This window comes from Euphorbia lathyris, chromosome 7 (assembly GCF_963576675.1).
Source record: "Euphorbia lathyris chromosome 7, ddEupLath1.1, whole genome shotgun sequence".
NCBI lineage: Eukaryota > Viridiplantae > Streptophyta > Magnoliopsida > Malpighiales > Euphorbiaceae > Euphorbia > Euphorbia lathyris.
The window spans coordinates 28,588,908-28,608,716 of record NC_088916.1 but is presented as its reverse complement, the minus strand read 5'-3'; positions in this window follow the sequence as shown (position 1 = coordinate 28,608,716).

Genomic DNA, 19,809 nt, shown 5'->3' with positions numbered 1-19,809 from the left:
ACGTGTAACCTAAAAGTTTGTACTTTTAACTTTTGTGATGATGTAATCTCCTTTTTGGTAATTTACTTAACTTTTTAATGAGGGATTTTATTTTAGGTCTCATAATCTAACTTAGTCTTGATTTGCTTTAGCATACATCAGACACATACATTCACATACATTGGCGTTATGGACATATCATCTAAATTATTCCGTCGAGCCAGAGACGGAATAAAAGGGCAAACCTAAGGAAATACTAACTATTACATATTTCTCTTTAGGTCCTCCGTCTTCTCCATGACGCCTTGAAATTACATAATAATTTCTATACTACTAAAGAAAACTTCAATTGAATTGAAGGGAATCAGATGAGAGGGGAAATTACAATAGATAGTAGAAAGGCAGGACTCGCATGCCCTATTTCAAAAATACCAAAAGACTAAAGAGGGTCCAAATATGTCCATAACTCCAAACATGCATAGACTCAATTAAATAAATTTAATTAGTTGATTACATAACTATCTTATGTAATATTTATGTTAATCACATTAACATATCAAATTAACTTTCATCCAATTTTACTTCTAATAGTTTCGTATCTTTTATATTAATTTTTAGATTAATATAACTATACAAAACTTTAATTATGCACGTCCCAATTATTTTGATTTTAATTCATTTAACATTTTGATTTACAAATTGGTAAAACAAACTTTTAAACAAATTTTCATTCGATAATCAAAACAGAAAACTATCAATTTCTGAAACATATAAATATAAAAATGATTTTATATATATATATATATATATATATATATATATATATATATATCAGTTCTAAAACGGTTTTAAAACGATTTTCAGAAAATAGGAAAAACTACTATAGATTTCCGTTTTATCTTTAGAATTAATAAAACTGATTTTATCAATCTAACTATAAAACTAATAGATTTTGTTATAATGATTATCAACCAAAATAATTAGGAACATACGCATAATATGTTTTAATTAACAATTAATTAAAACTTATTTATCTTTAGAATTAATTAATTAAAACAATTTGTTATTTAATCCTAACTATAAATATTTATTCAATCCTATTGAAAACTTCTAAATTTTCATATATGAAATAACGGATTTAACGATGGCCCCGATACCACTGTTGGAAATTAGGCTAAGGTATAGCAGCGGAAATATAAAAATTTTAACCTATTTCCATTTAACCACAAGATCCGTTAACCGTTATTTCATATAAAGAAGGATAAGAAGAAATACCTTTTAGAAGTTCTATCTACCGTTGCAAACGAAGTGCCCACAACTTCAAAGGAGATAGAAACTGTCTACCAATCTGCCCCTATCTGAACCAGACCTTTTAGACCTCCGAATGACAATCCCTTCGGTGGAACCGTGGAAGAATATGTCTAGAAGCTCCTGTCCAAAAATCGCGACGATCCGACGGTTCAATCTCCGGGAATACGCGAAATCGTGAACTGACCTGATGTAGGAGTAGTAAAACGAATTTCTCCCTTTTGTTTGTTTTTCTTCTTCGAGTTCCCAAACACGAAATAAAACACGGGAAGATTAATTTAGTATCAACCGTTGAATAGCAACCAAAGTAGATTGCCTCTAACTAATCAACATAAGATCAAGGATAAAAGAAATAGATGAAAATCAATTGATCAAACGAAGCCGTAGAGAAATCTCGTCCTCGAACTAGGGGTGTCGAATTTTCTCTATCTTGGACTAGGTGAATTTCGAAAATCACAAGTAGGCTATGGCTTGCTTGGATTTCGAAAATCTCAAGGGAATGGGTATTTATAATCTCTTGTATCTAATCCCTAGTTAGATAGAATTAGGTTACTGAATAGGAATTCCATTCGGAATAGAATTCCTAATTATTATCTCACTATATATCTAATATATTAAGGATAATAATAATAACCTTATTGGATAATAATAGGAGTATATTAATCTAATTAAAACTCCTAACTTAATTATCTCTTAATTAATTTAATTCATATTCCTAATCTAATTAGGATTAACAAAATCAAATTAATTATTCATGTATATCACTACATGAATTTCGACCCCCTTATGTCCATGGGCCTTATTGGGCTCAATTGAGCTTCTATCAATTAATTAACATCTATCTCTCTTTTAGGTTCCAAGTCTTATGTGTGATCCATTAGGTTCTTATTGCTTCTAGCCGTATGCAACGTTATTAAATTAATTTTCAAAGAATTATATTTAATCTTTGCATAACGGAATGATGTACAAAGTATGTGATTAGCAAGTCCATAATCATTCCCCCAGAGCTATAAGAAGACAGGTTGATTCTGTCGTTAACCTTTCCGTATTAGTTACAGTATAATTCGATCCTTTATCAACTACATCCTTGAACTGAATCTTATGACTATGGGTGATGTCAAGTCACATATAGCGAGACGTTCATTTTACTTATACAGGCCGAGTCAACTCAAAAAGATAGGTTAAGTGAAATCTGTATTTCTTACTCTTAAGCTATCACCTTGCAAGGATTTAGAGTCGAGTCTTCCACAAGCGATCCATGGATGTATCTCCCATTTATCGGGAGTGATAAATGCTCAATCCAATATATAACGACTTCGCAATTACTTCCTGTGATACCCAACGTCTACTGTTCACACCCCAGAGTCATCTCTGTTAAGGATCGTGTTACACCAGAGTCAAAGTATCACATTCCGTAATCCAGAATACCAATTAATATTCCTTTGAGTCTGAGGATTAGTTATACCTATTAATACCAATGAGATGAACAGGTGACAAGGATGAATCTACCCATCCTGTTATCTCAAATCGGATCCCCAATCCTAATGAACAACGTTTCATCGGATCTATGTAACTGTCCAGATATCTGTATATATGAAGCTTGTGAGATCAGCTTTCTGTCGGATAGAAGACATTGTTACATACAAGTCTCAACAGTGATATGTCAATCCCAAACATATCACTTGACTTGGGGTGGTTTTAAGTTTATCAGTTTACTATAAAGTTTTGTCTCACTTCATGCTTGTATGAACACTTTATAATCACTTTAAATAAAGTTACGGATTTCCTTTTATTAGACTTTATTTAGAGCTTAAAAGGGATTGCCTTTATATAGTTATAAAACATATATCTTTTTAAACAAATGATATAAAGAACAATTCATTTACATTAAGTTTGTATCCTAGAACAATTGTCTATAGGACACTAAACCCCAACAGTAAAATATTCGAGGGTAAAACAAATGAGTTAATTTTAACTGCCCCTCGTATTGATAATGTCTTTATGCTGAACTTAGAAAAGAAATTTTCAAAAACTGTATGCTTAGTATCAAAGGAAGAAAATTCCTGGCTATAGCACAGGAGACTTGGTCATGTAAGCATGGACCTCCTGGTCAAATTAGCAAGAAAGCAATTGGTTGAGGGACTGCCAGAACTTAAGTTTGAAAAAGATCAATTATGCCACGCTTGCCAAGCTGGAAAACAAACCAAACAATCTTTTCATAGTAAAAACATTGTCTCAACTAAGCGTCCATTAGAGTTGCTACACTTGGATCTCTTCGGTCCAGTCCACCCACTGAGCTTGGGTGGAAGAAGATTTTCCTTGGTCATTGTAGATGACTTTTCTCGGTACACTTTGATCATCTTGCTGAATAGCAAAGATGAAACCTTTGAGACATTTTCAAATTTAGTAAGAAAACTTGAAAATGATAAAGACCTTAAGTTAGCTCACATCCGAAGTGATAATGGTGGAGAATTCAAGAACCAACAGTTTGTTGAATTCTGTGAAACCAACGGCATTGGTCATAATTTTTCTGCTCCTAGAATGCCTCAACAAAATGGGGTTGTTGAAAGGAAAAACAGAACCTTGGTTGAAATAGCCAGGACAATGTTGATTGAGCATAGGCTTCCAAAGTACTTTTGGGGAGAAGCTGTTAACACAGCGTGCTACATTCTTAATAGGGCTCTAGTTAGACCTATATTAAAGAAGACCCCCTATGAACTTTGGAAAGGACGAAAGCCCAACATTGGATACTTTCGTGCCTTTGGTTGCAAATGTTTTATCTTGAATACCAAAGACAGCCTAGCTAAGTTCGACTCAAAAGCCGATGAAGCTATCTTTTTAGGCTACTCAACAAACAGCAAAGCATACAGAGTTTTCAATAAACGAACTCAGGTCTTAGAAGAGTCAGTACACGTTGAGTTCGATAAAACTAACCCTGCAGGAAGAGACATGCAGCTGACTGAGGATGATCCGCACTCAGCTCCCGCTGACCAAGAAATAGCCGCTGAGTCATTGCCTCAAGGGCTGACCAAAGGTAAAAGTGAAACTCAAATTAATTTCACTGACCAAACTACACCTGCAGAGATTGTTGAAACACAACCAGCACAAGACATCAATCTACCAAAGGAGATTAGAATACCAAGAGGTCACTCAGAGAGTGTTATTCTTGATGCCGCTGAGAACACCCTAATGAAGAGGAATCAACTCAGAAGATACCTCAGCAATGTAGCATTCGTCTCAATCCATGAACCAAAGAATTTCGCTGAAGCTGAGTATGATGAATTCTAGATGAATGCAATGTAAGAAGAACTTGATCAGTTCAGAAGAAATGAAGTATGGTATCTAGTGCCAAAACCAAGAAGCCAGAAGACCATAGGAACAAGATGGGTCTTCCGTAACAAGTTGGATGAACAAGGGAACGTGGTCAGAAACAAAGCAAGACTTGTAGCTCTGGGCTACAGTCAACAAGAAGGTATTGACTACGGTGAGACCTTTGCCCCAGTGGCAAGGCTAGAGGCTATTAGAATTTTATGTGCATATGCAAGCTATATGAACTTTAAATTGTTTCAAATGGATGTTAAGAGTGCATTCCTTAATGGAGTTATAAATGAGGAAGTTTATGTTAATTAGCCTCCAGGGTTTGAGGATCCTAAATTCCCAAACCATGTTTATAAGCTCAAAAAGGCTCTGTATGGTCTCAAGCAAGCACCACGTGCTTGGTATGAGAGGCTGACCAGTTTCCTGCTGACTAGAAATTATGTCAGAGGTAAAGCTGATACAACCTTATTCATTAAGAGAAAGGGTAAAGATACCCTACTGGCTCAAATATATGTTGATGACATTATTTTTGGTGCCACTAACGAGTCAATGTGCAAGGAATTTAGTAAGCAGATGCAGACTGAGTTTGAAATGTCAATGATGGGAGAACTCAATTTCTTCCTTGGACTTCAAATCAAACAAGGGAAAAATGGCATCTTCATCAGTCAAACTAAGTATGCTAAGGAGATATTGAAGAAGTATGAACTTGAGAATTGTAAGTCAATATCTACCCCAATGGGCACTGACACTGTCCTCTGCACTGATGAAAATGGTAAGTCATTAGACAGCAGATTGTACCGAGGTATGATTGGTTCTCTACTTTACTTAACTGCTAGTAGGCCGGACATTCAGTTCTCTGTATGTTATTGTGCTAGATATCAATCTAACCCTAAGGAATCTCATTACATAGCTGTAAAAAGAATCCTTAGATATTTGCAAGGCTCAGTGAATGTAGGTTTGTGGTATCCCAATACTCATGATTTCATACTCATTGGATACACTGACGCTGACTACGGACGAGACAAGCTTGAACGAAAAAGCACCTCAGGAGGATGCCACTTCCTTGGGAGCTGTCTTGTGTCCTGGTTCAGCAAAAAGCAGGCGTCAGTAGCCCTGTCAACCACTGAAGCTGAGTACGTTGCTGCTGGAAGCTGTGTTGCTCAAGTCCTATGGATTAAGCAACATCTTGAAGATTATGGCATTCGGACCAAAACAATTGAAGTCAAATGTGACAACAAAAGTGCCATTGACTTATCAAAGAACCCAATCCAGCACAGCAGGATGAAGCATGTCAGCATAAGACATCACTTCATCAAAGATCACGTACTCAAGGGAGAGATCAAGCTGACCTATGTCCCAATGGATGAGCAGCTTGCTGATATCTTCACAAAGCCACTGGCTCGTGAGCAATTCAACATACTTAGAGAAGCCATTGGTATGTTTAATCCTCTTCAATAAATTCCAAGTATAGTATGCATGCTGAGTGAATTACCATGCTGAATGACTTATGCTTGCTGAGTAGATATATATATATGCTGAGTGCTTATCTTAAGCTGAGCTACTAAGCATAAGAACTGCTTCTTTGCATAACACTGACTACTCAGAATTTTAAACGCTTGAAATTCTTAACACTGAGTATGCGCTATAATTAGAAAACACACGCGCCGTATGTGTCATAAATGCCAAAATCTTTGTCGATTGAGAATCTCGAGGTCAAATTGACAACCCAACGCTTTAGATCAACTAAATACCTCTATAAATAGTGGACAAATTCCCACTTTTATCTCTTTATGCTTAGAAAACTTTGGCATTCCAATTACTCTCTCTAAAAATTCCCAAACTTCCCAAAACTTCTCTGAGAATATGACGAACGTTTCTCTAAATATCTCCGGTGCTGGTTTACCTGACAACCGCTCCGATGAAAACCCCAAATCTCCTACCCAGCGTGACCACGCTAAGGTCACAACACCGAGTAAGAAAGCTCAAGCTGTCCAAGCCACCTCTTCGAAGGGAAAACAACAGCAAAGGGACAATGGCAAGAAAGTTGTGGAACGCACCTACTCTCAGGTCTTTGAGAGTGTGAAGGGGTGTAAAATTGATCACTCGTGATGGTTTTCAAAGGGATTTGTAGACACCGAGCAACCCTTTTGTAAGTGGATCAAGAATAATGGTTGGACCGAGTTGTTCTCAGTTCGTGATGCTACTTACCCTGAGCTGGTAAGAGAATTCTACGCCAACCTAAAGGTCGCCGATGATAACCGGAACTACCTGGCTTCTAATGTTCGAGGGAAGGACATCTTCATCAACCCTGCATATCTTGCCTCACTATTCAAACTGAAAAACGAAGGAGCTATACTTCGTAAATCAGGTGACCAAGATAAAACCAACTACGTTCACACCTTCTGTAAACCTGCTGGTCATGTAGGTGAAATCTCGAGTACCTCCATGGGTCAGCATCAAAAGATGGCCCATTACATTCTGACCAATTTCCTTTTCCCTAAAATCAACTGCACTAACTCAGCAACCAATTTTGAGCAGTGTTTTATATGGCACATGCTGACCTACACACCGATAAACATGCCCTTCTTCATAATCGGTGGGTTTCTATGAAGTACAGGAACCCTTAGGTTAGGCTCTTTTATCACCCGAATCCTCAAGGATCATAATGTGGACATGGTTGCGAAAATCCACACTTGGGGAACCGAGATTACAACTGCTGCCCTATTCGGTTTGGCATATGATCAACCTATTGTGTCGGAGAAAGGAAAAGGGGAAGCTGTCTAGAACGCTGAGGGGGCGGTGACTCGAAAGGGAAGAACTCAAAGAAAGAGGAAGGTTGTCCAGAGCACCTCTAAAGCTGTTGCTTCTGCCCCAAAGAAGCTTAAATTTGTATGCGGAGGAACGAAGCCTCAGATTCAACAAGGACATGGTGGATCTAGGTCAGCTGAGAAAAGACCTAGGCAAGCTGAGCCTGAGGCAGAAGAAAGAGAGGTTGATGAGCAACCATTAAGTAAGAAGAAGAAGCTCAATTTTGAGTTAAGACCTATAGATGCACTTCCGACTGGTGTCATCGTTCCTCCTAACTCACATTATGCACAGAGTCAAGGCATTGACGCTGAGCAACAGTTAGATGACCATGAAGAACAAGACCAACTGGGTGGTCAGTTTGTCGAGGAAGAAGAACTGGATGAACAGTTTGAGGAAGAAGAACTGGATGATGAGTCTAATGAAGAAGAACGTGGTCAGGATGACACTGAGGAAACAGCAGATGATAAGCACCTTGAACCAATCAACACTGAGTTGGTTGATGAAGAATAAACTGAGCACACAGCAAATGCTCCCGCTGATCAAAGGGAAGCATCACCTACTGACTCTATTGAGTCCATTCCTTGTGACCCTACTCCTCCAAAGCTAAAGAGACTGAGGAAGAAGAAGGCATTTCGAGCACCCATCATTGACCTAATGGGTGACTCACCGCTGAGGGATGAGATCTCTGACCTTACAGATGTACATCTTAGGTTCTTCTCCAACCCTCCTAAGTCTCAACCAGAGCAATAAGAAAATCAAGCCTCTGTTTCTCAACCGAAAGAACATGCCGACTTAACCGCTTCCCCAAACCAAAGTAATGTCGAGCAAGTGCTCGAAGATTCCACTCCTCAACACGTTGAGCAAGCTAAAGAATTACCTGCTCAGGTGAACACTGAACTTACTCAGCTTCCACAATCTAGTCAGCTTCAGCCTGACCCTGAGCAAGTAACACATTCTGCCGATCCTCCACTTCCACAACTCCAAGTGTAGAATCCAATCCAGTCATTTTCTACTGGAAATCCTAATTCAAGGCCAGCAGCTGATAATGCTGGCACTTCAAATGTTGAGCAGAACCAAACAACGCCTCTATTCGATTCTACTCCTCCTCCGGCATCTGGGCCAAAAAATGATGAATCCTTTAGCTATCTCAATGCCTCTGAGTCTGGTTGAAGAATCATTGACTCATCTCAAGCTCTTATCCAGGATCTTCATCAATCAAACACTAATGCCACTGGGTCTACAAATGTTGAGCCTACTCAGCTTTCGTCTGTCACTCAGCTTCTTACTAAGATCAAAGGTCTGAAGGATCTACTGAGTGTCATGACTTCACTACAATCTCAACAGCCCAGGCAGGACTCTATAACAAAGCTGGCCGAACTCCAGCTGACCATGGTAAACCACATGAACTCACTACAAGGGCAGATTCATCAATTGTCAGCTGCGAACTCAACATATGCCACTTCTGCCGAAGTACATCATCTCTTCAGCCAGCTTCATACTGAGCAAGAGAAAACCAATCACCAACTCTCTTCCTCCTCCCAATGCTCCATTGAGCAAATTAGCGAGGCTGTGTGTCTGCTAAACTTAAGCAGGGAAGAGATGGCAACTGACCAGCTCAAAACAAACGAGATCCTGAAGTACTCTCGCGTTACTTTCAACCACGTGCGACACACCAATGATCAGCGTGAGTATTTTGATTCGTCCTTACTGAAGATGTTTCATCAAGCTTTTGCAATGCTCACGGACAGCATACACTGGGTTGCAAAGGGTCAAGCATATGTTCTAAGTATGCTGAGTGCTGCTGATGTCAGGATTCCTCGCGCTATTTTGGATGATGGTGTTCCCATCTTTGATGGCATAAATACAAGCACACACAAGCTGAAGGCATTCTCTAAACGCCTAACTAAAGCTTCCATTGAAGACACTTTCATTGCTCCTCCTGCTGATGGTGGCAAAACGGGGGAGAAAGTACAAGCTCAAGGAACCCAGCATTCAGAAGAAGCTTCAGGTAGTCAGCAAAGACAAAAGGGAAAGGGTAAAGCTAAAGAGCATGAAGCACAACTAAACTACAAGAAGAAATAGCTTTAGCTTTACTAGGACTGACTAGATGTCATTTTGTTGAAACTTGTAGTCTTTCCCTTGTGTATTTTTGTTGTGCTGACCCTGAATATAAAACTTTGATGCATCTATCCTTTTAAATTAACCAATCGTATATGATGCTTACTTATGTTTTGTATTGAATAGTTAATTGCATCTTCACTAAATCAACTGTGCTACTTGTCTACATTGCTTTATGATTGCATGCTGTGTTGATCAAAATGTTGACCGCTTTTGCATGTCTTCTTAAACACATTGAACAAAGAAATACTCAGCGCTCTCTGATATATAAATCTTCCGCATAAACTGAGTTAAATAGAATATGTTCCATGAGCTGATCTAATTCTGAAAAACTGACCTTAGACTTACTTGAAATGTGTAAAGTAAATCTAAGTCAGCCGCTCAACCTTTCCACATGATTTTTATTTGACAAAATTATTTAAGTAATGATAAAAATATTCTAACACATTAAATTTAAATGCTTTGATTTATTACACTAATGTGTTTGTTCAATGTTGAGTTTAATTGTTTACAAGACATTAAGATTAAAAAGCCCAAAGGCCCTTAAAGTGGAAGTCAAGCCCAAGTCAACACATCAAGACCATTCGGCCCAAGAGTTCAAAACGAAGCCGTATCAAGCAAAACGACGACTCAGCAAAAGAAGGATCGAGAAGCCTTCGAAGCAAAAGCTTCAAGTGGAAGCTGCTGAGTTGGACGACAATGCAGTCTGGATAGCGGCAGACAATGTTCAACTTCTAGACAAAGTATTTCTACTTTGGGAAAAGTTCAGAAGGCGCAGGAAGCTGTCTCGTGGACTTTTCCTTAAATGTCGAAACATTCTGTTTCAAGGACGAAAAGATGTCGTGGACAGAAGATGCATGAATCCTACTGGCCAATGATGCTGAGCACGCCCAGAGTGACAACGACAGGAAGCCGTTTCCCTCCAACGGTTATTTTGAAATTCGAAATGACCAGGTGCCTCAAGTGTCACTATATAAAGGCCATCCATTTGCTTCAATCGATGCAGATCTTCAATTAGTCGAAATGCTGACCAAATTCATACTTGAAGTTTCTGTGAGAAAAGCAAAGCAAATACCTTACACCAATTTCTATATTATTGTGTAAAAGTCTAGAGTGATTTTCAATCATCTAAAGTGTCTTAGCAATTGTTGTTTAGGACAAACACCTTATCATTTCTAGAAGAATAGAAAGGAGAGGCTGAGTACTCGGTTATAGTACTCAGCGGTAGATATAGGAGTGAGTAGAGGTATAGAGGAAGGTACTCTTGTTATACTCAGCTTCTATCTGTAAAAGGTTTCGTGCTCTACCTTTAAAGAGCTCAGTAGAGAATTCAAAAAGCTCGGAACGAGTTCCGGGGACTGGACATAGGCGGAGAGGCCGAACCAGGATAAGTCTGCTGAGTAATATCTTTCTAACCCTTAAACTCTAATATATATTGCTTGCTATAAAACTGACTAAGTAAAGAACTCACGCTGAGTTAAGTCTACTAAGAAGCTGAGTTCAGGAATAGACTCTAAGTGCTATTTCATGACTTAACTAAAGAAGTTGACTTAGTTACAAGTTGACTAAGCTTGTGTCTTGAATCTACTTAGTGACGTTGTGTAAACCTTTTCATAAGAAAAGAAGTCAGCCTTAACGGACAAAATTTTAAATAGTTCCTATCCCCCCCCTTGGAACTAACTTGTCACGTTATAAGGGACCAACAGTACATCCCTACTGCTAAGGGAGGAGTAATGATCAAGGGGAACCAGAAGGTTGCTCAGGAGACGTACTCTGCATCCTTATCGATTCGCCCCCAGTCCAAAGATGACGAAGAAGATGAACTCATCATGACGGCCCTGGGAGATACAGAAATGTTCCTCATTACAGATGGTAAGCAGGTACGGATCGCCAAAGGGCTAAAAGTTGAGATTAAGGAGGATGTTATGAAAGTTCTCCGTGAATCGGAAGACGTGTTCGCATGGAAAGATGAGATCCTCACAGGGGTCAGTCCAGATATGATCACTCACAAGCTCAATATCGCCAAAGATACGGTCCCAGTGGCTCAAAAGAGAAGGAATCATGGGCTAGAGAGACAAAAAGTGATAGAAGAAGAGATATCCAAACTGAAAAAGGCGGACGCCATCGAGGAAGTTATTTACACGCAATGGCTGGAGAATGTGGTCCTAGTTAAAAAGGCAGGTGGATCATACCGCATGTGTATCGATTTCACGGACCTTAATAAAGCTTGTCCCAAAGACAACTACCCTTTGCCTTGCATTGATATTCTAGTTGACAGAACCGCATAACATGCAGTATATTCCTTCACAGATGTGAAGTTGAGTTATCACCAAATCCTCATGGAGCCATCGGACATGATCAAAACTTCCTTCGTAACTCACCAGGCGACTTATTGCTTCAAAGTCATGCCTTTTGGGCTCAAGAACGCTGGAGCCACTTACCAGCAAATGATGAACAAGATATTCGAAGGAAGAAAAGGTGACAACTTCTCAGTTTATGTGGATGACATGATCATTAAAAACACCACCATGGAAAAGCATGCAGAGGACATAAGGGAAGTCTTAGGAGTCCTTCGTCATTACAACATCAAGTTAAATCCTGAGAAGTGTACTTTTGGGGAAACTTATGGAAAATTCCTGGGGATACATGATCAGCCAGAAAGGAGTAGGTCCCAATCCAGATAAAATCAAAGATGTACTGGATATGAAGGCACCACAAAATGTCAGGGAGGTGCAACGCCTTAATGGGCGGATCGTTGCACTTGGTCGATTCATCTCATGCTCTGCTCGTAGATGCCAACCTTTTTATGAAGTGATCAAAAAACAGAAAGCATTCGAGTGGAATGAGGATTGCAAGGAGGCATTCGAAGGGATCAAACGCTGCCCCTAATGAGCAGACCTTTGGAAGGTGAGAATCTGTACATGTATGTTTCTGTTACTGATAAGGCAGTTTGCACAGTCATGATAAAGTAAGAAGATGGCCAACAATATCTGATCTACTATGTAAGCAAAGTCCTTAAATATGCCGAAACCCAGTATTCCAGATTGGATAAGATGGCGTTGGCTGTGGTCACCACTTCGATTCGCCTAAGACCTTATTTTCAAGCACACACGGTCATCGTTCGTACCAATATACCTATGAGGAAGGTATTACAAAAGCCGAAAACTTCAGGAAGGCTGATGGAGTGGGCGATCCGCCTAGGCGAGTTTGATGTTTGTTATGAAGGCAGATCCGCCTTGAAAAGCCAAGTCTTGGCAGACTTTGTAAACGAATTCACCGAAGAGGGCATAAACCTTCCCAAACCAAAAGTGGAGGAATGGACGATGTACACGGATGGCGCTTCTTCAGCGGAAGGTGCAGGAATAGGCGTAGTAATCAAGGGACCTCACTACATCAAGTTACATTATGCCGCAAAATTAGAGTTCCCTGCAACGAATAATGCCGCAGAATATGAAGCATTGATATTGGGGCTACGCCTGCTGAAGGAGATCACGCCAGAGCGAGTTGTGATCTACATCGACTCTAAGCTAATGGTCAATCAGGTGATCAAAAACTTTGATGTAAAAGATGAAACACTGGTCAAATATGTAGAGGAGGTCAAAAAGCTATTAAACCATCTGGAGATCAAAGAAACCAAGTGGGAGCTAGTTCACGTGTTACGAGGATCAAACATAAAAGCGGATCACTTGGCTAAGCTGGCTTCAAGCAAAGATCAGTGGGCGGACCTGCAGTGCCCATTCGAAGTAAAAGCCAGACCGACATTCGCCCCTGAAGTCATAGCTCTTCTTACACCCACCGTGGGAGATTGGAGATCACCGATCCAGCAGTATCTCACAAATGGGACTTTGCCTCAAGACAAAGAAGAAGCCAGATGGACGGTAAGAAAAGCGGCATACTTCTCCATAATAAATGACCAGCTGTACAGGAAATCTTTTGGGCACCCATGGTTGAAATGTGTTACGATGGAAGAAGGACAGGAGATCCTCAAAGAATTACATGAAGGTGCTTGCGGAGCCCATGAGGCATCTGCCTCCATTCTGAAAAAGTCCAGGTTATCTGGATTTTATTGGCCTACGGCGGAACTCGATGCACAGAAGTTAGTAGAGACATGCCATAATTGCCAAGTCCATGCAAATGAGTCTCACACGGCTAAGCACCTGCAAAAGCCTATTGTCGAAGGACAACCTTTTGCCATCTGGGGAATCGACATTGTCGGCCCTTTTCCTTCTACCAAGAGACAAAGGAAATATGTGGTAGTAGTTGTGGACCACTTTACGAAGTGGGTAGAAGCCAAAGCTGTCTCCTCCATAAACGTAGAGCAGATGGTCGAGTTTGTCAGGGACAATATCATTGGAAGATTCGGGGTCGCCCACACGATTATCACTAACAATGGGATGCAGTTCAATTGTGGAGAGTTCAGAGCATTCTGCGAAAGTCAAGGCATTCAGAACAGGTTCGTCTCTGTTTACTACCCCCAATCCAACGGGATGACTGAAGTCACGAATCGAATGATCGTTAGAGGCATAAAAAAGAGAACGGGGAGCATAACAAAAAGTGGGCGGATCAGCTAATGAATGTCCTATGGGCATACAGAACCACTCCTCGGACAGCAACAGGCGAATCACCATTCACCCTCTCATATGGCGTAGAAGCTGTGATCCCCATTGAGATTCAGGTCCCTAGCGACAGAGTCTTATTCTATTGCGAAGACAAGAATGACCAAAGGTTGAGGGAAAGCCTCGACCAACTGGAAGCAAAAAGAGAGAAAGCGTATGTACGAATGGCCGCCTACAAACAGAGGATCGTGGCATATCATGACAGACACGCCAAGCTTATGGATCTGAACCTAGGAGATCTAGTGCTCCGGAAAGCGGATAAAATTCAATCCACAGAGGGCAAAGGAAAGTTGGGGATCTCCTGGATGGGGCCATACAAGATAGTCACCAAAATTGGACCCGCCACTTTTAAGATCCAGGATATGGAGGGGAACACATTGCCACAGACGTGGAATATTCAGAACCTCTGCAAATATTTCGCCAGAGAATAAAATGTAACCAAGGTCTTGAGTACTCTTTTTCCTTTAGTAAGGTTTTATCCCATGTGGTTTTTCTTATTAAAGGTTTTAATGAGGCTCACACATAAGACCAATTTGCTGTAATAAGGCGAATCACCATTTAATAAAGAGAAATTTTCCATCTTGCAAATTCTTCTTAAGTATTTTCTTGCAGCAATATAAATATTCCAGATTCAAAAAGGGGGAGGCAACAAACGCATTCCCATGGTAGAATAATTCCATCGCGGCATAGCTACCTTCTCCTCAAAGATAGGAGAATAATCTCAGTGGCGGATCAATTCACCTCAAAGATATGAAATAATTGATCACCGTCAGAGACAGAGTTAAAAAATTTCTCAGACGTGAGATCTTTACACTCTCAAATACTCTTCCCAAAGAAGAGTTTCAAGACCTGGCGGCGGATCGATTCACCTCAAAGATAGGAAGCAAATCGATCGCCTAAGGCAGCTTAACTTCCTCAAAAGGAATAAAAGCTTCAAAGCCTTCAAAAAAGGCTCACACTCCGAGGTACGGCTGGCCACCTACCTCGTACAAAATAAGTCCTAAAAACCTAGAAATTTACTTGCTGAAAGATATAAAGCATAAGGTAAAGATAATGGTTGAAAAAGGATTAAACCAAAAAATAAATTGTACTTAGTTACATTCACAAAAAAACTAAACATTTATAGGGGCATCCTCCTTAGCGTCTTTCTCTAAATATGCGCTCTCTAGAGGAACCTCATTCTCTGTAACGATAGTTCCCGCCTAAGGAGCCGTACAATCAATCACTGAATCATTGGCCTTGTCACTTGCCTCTTTGGATGCTTCACCGAGATCATCTGATTCAAGGTCGACAACAGGTTTGCTCTCCTCACCTGACCCACTCAGCTCCTTTTGAATTTGATCACGGATGAAATCCTTAACGTTTGGTATCCTGTCATACCTGATGCAATCCTCAACCTCAGGGACCACGTATTTAGGATCCACAAAATCAATTTCGGGGTAGGTAAGCTTAACATAGGCCATGATCCGCTCACCGTAGTAATAAGCGTGGTTACCCGCCATAATCTTTGCGTTCGACAGGGTAGCTTTGTGGTTCTTACCATCCTCCTCCATCTTCTCCTTCGGGTCGCGGATCTCTGCGTCCTTGCTTTCATTAAGGGCAATGGCGGAAGCAGCATTTGCACTGGCAACGACAACTTCTTTCTCCAGTTTTTTTATGGTGGCTTTATCCGCCACCCCTTGAAGTAGATCTGCCTCCATAGCACGCATGTGCGTATACGCCTGGCAAAGCAAAGGACGATTTAAAAAATAAGATCTCCCCAAAGGAGATCACTCTTTCATCCAAAAATGTAAGACAAGGAAAATAAAGCTTACCGAAAGGAGCTCCCTTTTCCCCATCTTGGCATGGGTTGATCCGGAGAACTTATTTTGACTCTCCTGCACTTCAACGAGTTGACCGAGGGCTTCATCAAGGTCATTGATAACCGACTTGTTCCCTAGTGACCCTTTATGACCATACTTGGCGAGCAAATATCCTCCCAAGTCGGGCTTAACCACCTACGCAAGGAAAAGAAAGGCCAAAATCAGGATCCATAGAAGAAGGGAGAAAAGTGATAAAATAAGCATACCTGCTCCAGATCCATCCTAGGCCTCCCAGCTTTCATGGCATCCACCAGCAATTTCTCTCCACCAGCAGCGGCTGATCTCCTCTTCTTAAGAGGGGGATCCGCGACACCCTCCGCAGGGCATTTCCCAGAACTCCTACTAGGATCTGCCACCTGCGCATCTTTCTAGGCCTCCAACTCCTTCTGTTTTTTACGCTTCTCTACAAGGGCGCGACTGGCCTCAGACAAACCCCTGACAAGGGAACAAAAAATAATAATCAAGGATCAAGGAAGAAACAAAGTTACCTTCATCAAGTTGTGTAAACTTTGCATAAGTAATCACATCCCCCACACAGCGGACCAGAGGAATGTCATTCATCATGAATTCCAGAGCATCGGCGTACGTCCAAGCATCCGTCTTGATGCTCTTTAGGAGATCCGCCACTTTCTCATCACTGTCTGTCAGTATATGCAAGTCCCTAGCCATGTGTTGAGGATTAGCGTTCCAATTCAACGGGAATCCCAAAGATTCGCCCTCTTTCACCTTAACAAAGAAAAAATTTTCGTCCTAGAGATGGACGTTCGACATCTTGTCGAAAAGGGCGAATAGCTCTTAAATTTGGCAAAAGTGTAGAAAGATTCGGTTTGATGCTTCGAGGGTTTGTGAAGAGACCGAAAGACACGAGGATTACAAACTATCCCCAGATTCGAAGCTAAGTAGCAATCTAGAGCAATGTCCAACCAGCCATTTGGATGCAGCTGGCAGACAGTAATCCCAAAAAACTCCAAAATATCCGCCATCATCCGAGGAAGTGGAAGACGAAATCCTCTCTCCATATGACTACTATACACGGATAGGTATCCTATAGGGGGACAGGCGGGTCGCTAATGAACGACCGCCAACTCGGTCTCTTAATCTTTGATCCACGGATAGCGATCCGCCAAATCAGCCAGATCCGCTGCGCTCATGCGAGACGAAGTAATCTCTGCACGAGGCTTCTTTTTCCTAATCGGAGTTGAAGGGGAAGCCTCCATTCCGGAAAAGCTCCTGGGATCTATCGCCGGAGCAATATGAATTACAGCGGCAGTAGTGTTCTGGATTTCAATTAGACGGGGGTGACGATTTCTATGCTCCCTCACCGTGTTACTTAACTCCGACCAGTCACAACTAGAGGTACTCTCGGACGAACTCGAGTTCTCGGAAGAAGACCATCTAAATGAGGGCTCAGAGGGGGAAGTCAAATTAAAGAGTTTAGAGGAAGAATCAGAGGCAGAACTCATAAAAACTCAGAGGACAGCGAAAACAGAGGGCAACTTATATGGAAAACCGGAAGCTTTGAAGATTCTGGAAGCCGGAAAAACTCTGAAAAAACGCAAGCAAAATCAAAAGGAATTTAGCAAATGAGGCGGAAAGAGAAAGAGAGAAGTTGAAGAAGGTACCGCCACTTACCTCGAGCTGTGCATCCAGGACACCTGTCGCGCAGTAAATGGCCTGGAACAGAGTGGTAATTAATGCAACTCATCATGACGGCGCGCCAGGAAGTGCAAAAGTCCTAAAGGACTTTTACGGAACTTTGGGGGGTGACGCGGCCTCGCGCGGTTGTGGAGCGAGGCCGATCTTAGGGATAAGTGTACCCCGTCGTTATCAAGTAATAAATTTTTAGTTAAGTCCAGGTTATCGTCCATAGGATTTATTTCTGCAAGTATCGAGTTACTTGGTTTCAGGTGTTATCTAGGCTTAGGGGGTTTTGAGTTGGTTTTTCTAAGTTAATCTACTCCTAGGTTGAATTTATACTATTCCTAGCTAAGTTATCTGATTTTAACTAAGTTATTCTACGCCTAATTAAGTTACTCTACCCCTAATTAAGTTAAACTACTCCTAAGTGATCTTTTACCAATGCAATTATCCGAAGGAACATGAAGGGATACAATGATAATGAAAATAAATTGTTTAAGCAATTGAATTAAAACCTAAGTCACTTGTGTCCGAGGCGATTAACCCGACCTATCCTCCTAAAGTCCCTAGTTCGTGATTCCCTTGTAAGGCCGAAACTAGCTCTAAGGCTCAGCAATTTGGGCTTAATCTTCTATAGGGTCGTCAATCCTATAGGCACTGACTAGGTCAGATTCAGCTCGCAATATGTGCCAACTTGATTTTGGGATTATCGAATGAGTTAAACCAATCAGACAAAGCGTAAGACAAAGATTAAAGCATTAAAACAATTGAATGAACAAGAACTATAATATATATCAAACATGAAAGTATTGTCACGAAGTTACAATGAGCCTAGGATTCATAACATGTATCAGAGGCTAGACAGAATATAAAAGAAGAAAAATCCCTTTCAGGGAACCTGTCTACCAATGCAGGCGTCTTCCTAGGACTTAAGGATGGAGCTTGAGCAATCCTCGGTGAACGGAGCTTCAGAGGTGTCTTCAATGGAGGTTTGAAGGATATGGAGGAGGTGGAGAGGATTTCTCAAGATGAAAAGCTAAGAAAATTACAAAGATAAAAGATCCCAATTTACATTGGAAAAACTCTATTTATAGGCGTGGCTCGGCCCCTTTTCTTGATCTAATTCGTGTCCTTATGCAGGTAGGAAGTCGTGGGGTCCATCATGGCGTCGTGGGGGCGGAATTGGTCTTTTTGACCAATTCCCGCAGGTCTGCTCGCCAAGCAGGGCGAGCTGCTCGGCGAGCAGGCACTGCTCGTCGCGAGCAGGCACTGCTCGTCGCGAGCAGGCACTGATCGTCGCGAGCAGGCACTGCTCGTCGCGAGCAAGCACTGCTCGTCGCGAGCAAGCACTGATCGTCGCGAGCAGGCACTGCTCGTCGCGAGCAGGCACTGCTCGTCGCGAGCAGGCACTGCTCGTCGCGAGCAGGCACTGCCTGCTCGGCGAGCATGCCTCTAGGGGCCTGCTCGGTGAGCAGGCACAGTGCTTGGGCTGCTCGCCGAGCCGCGCCTGGGCTGCGCGCCGATGCTCAATTCGCCGAGCGACTGCCGGGGGTCCCCGAGACACGATTTTTGCCTGAAATTGATCGTGTTTTAACCTGCACACGCACATAAACTCCAAACAACATTAGTCTAAGGGCTAAATTGACCCGCCAATCGCTTATTTGAGCAAACGCTTCGTTTGGTGCGACTTTTGACGGATCAATTAGCTTCAAAAGATAACGGAATTATAATATGCATGCCATTTTGGCCGTATTTGCCTAAATTGATCATAAAACGAGCCTAAACAACGAAAGTAAATAAAACGTTTCCAATTTCTAACTAACTCACACAAAAGCATTTAAATGCGAGAATTGCTCGCTTATTAACTAAATAACGCTAAAAACCGTTCTAAAACCGTACCCAAAGATAGGGGTTTTTGACCCCTATCAAACCTCCTCGCACTTAAAACTTTACTTGTCCCCAAGTAAACTAAAAAACTAAACCCGCAATCACAAGCAAGCTAGAAAACCTCCCGGTTTGACTAGGTGCTTGACACAATTTCGAGCATCTGTAATTACATGCATTCGGAAATACAAAGTAGAGACACGATATCCAAAAGCCGCATTTCAATTATCATAGGTCATATGTTTTAAGAAAAAGGACACATGTTCAATTAAACGAGC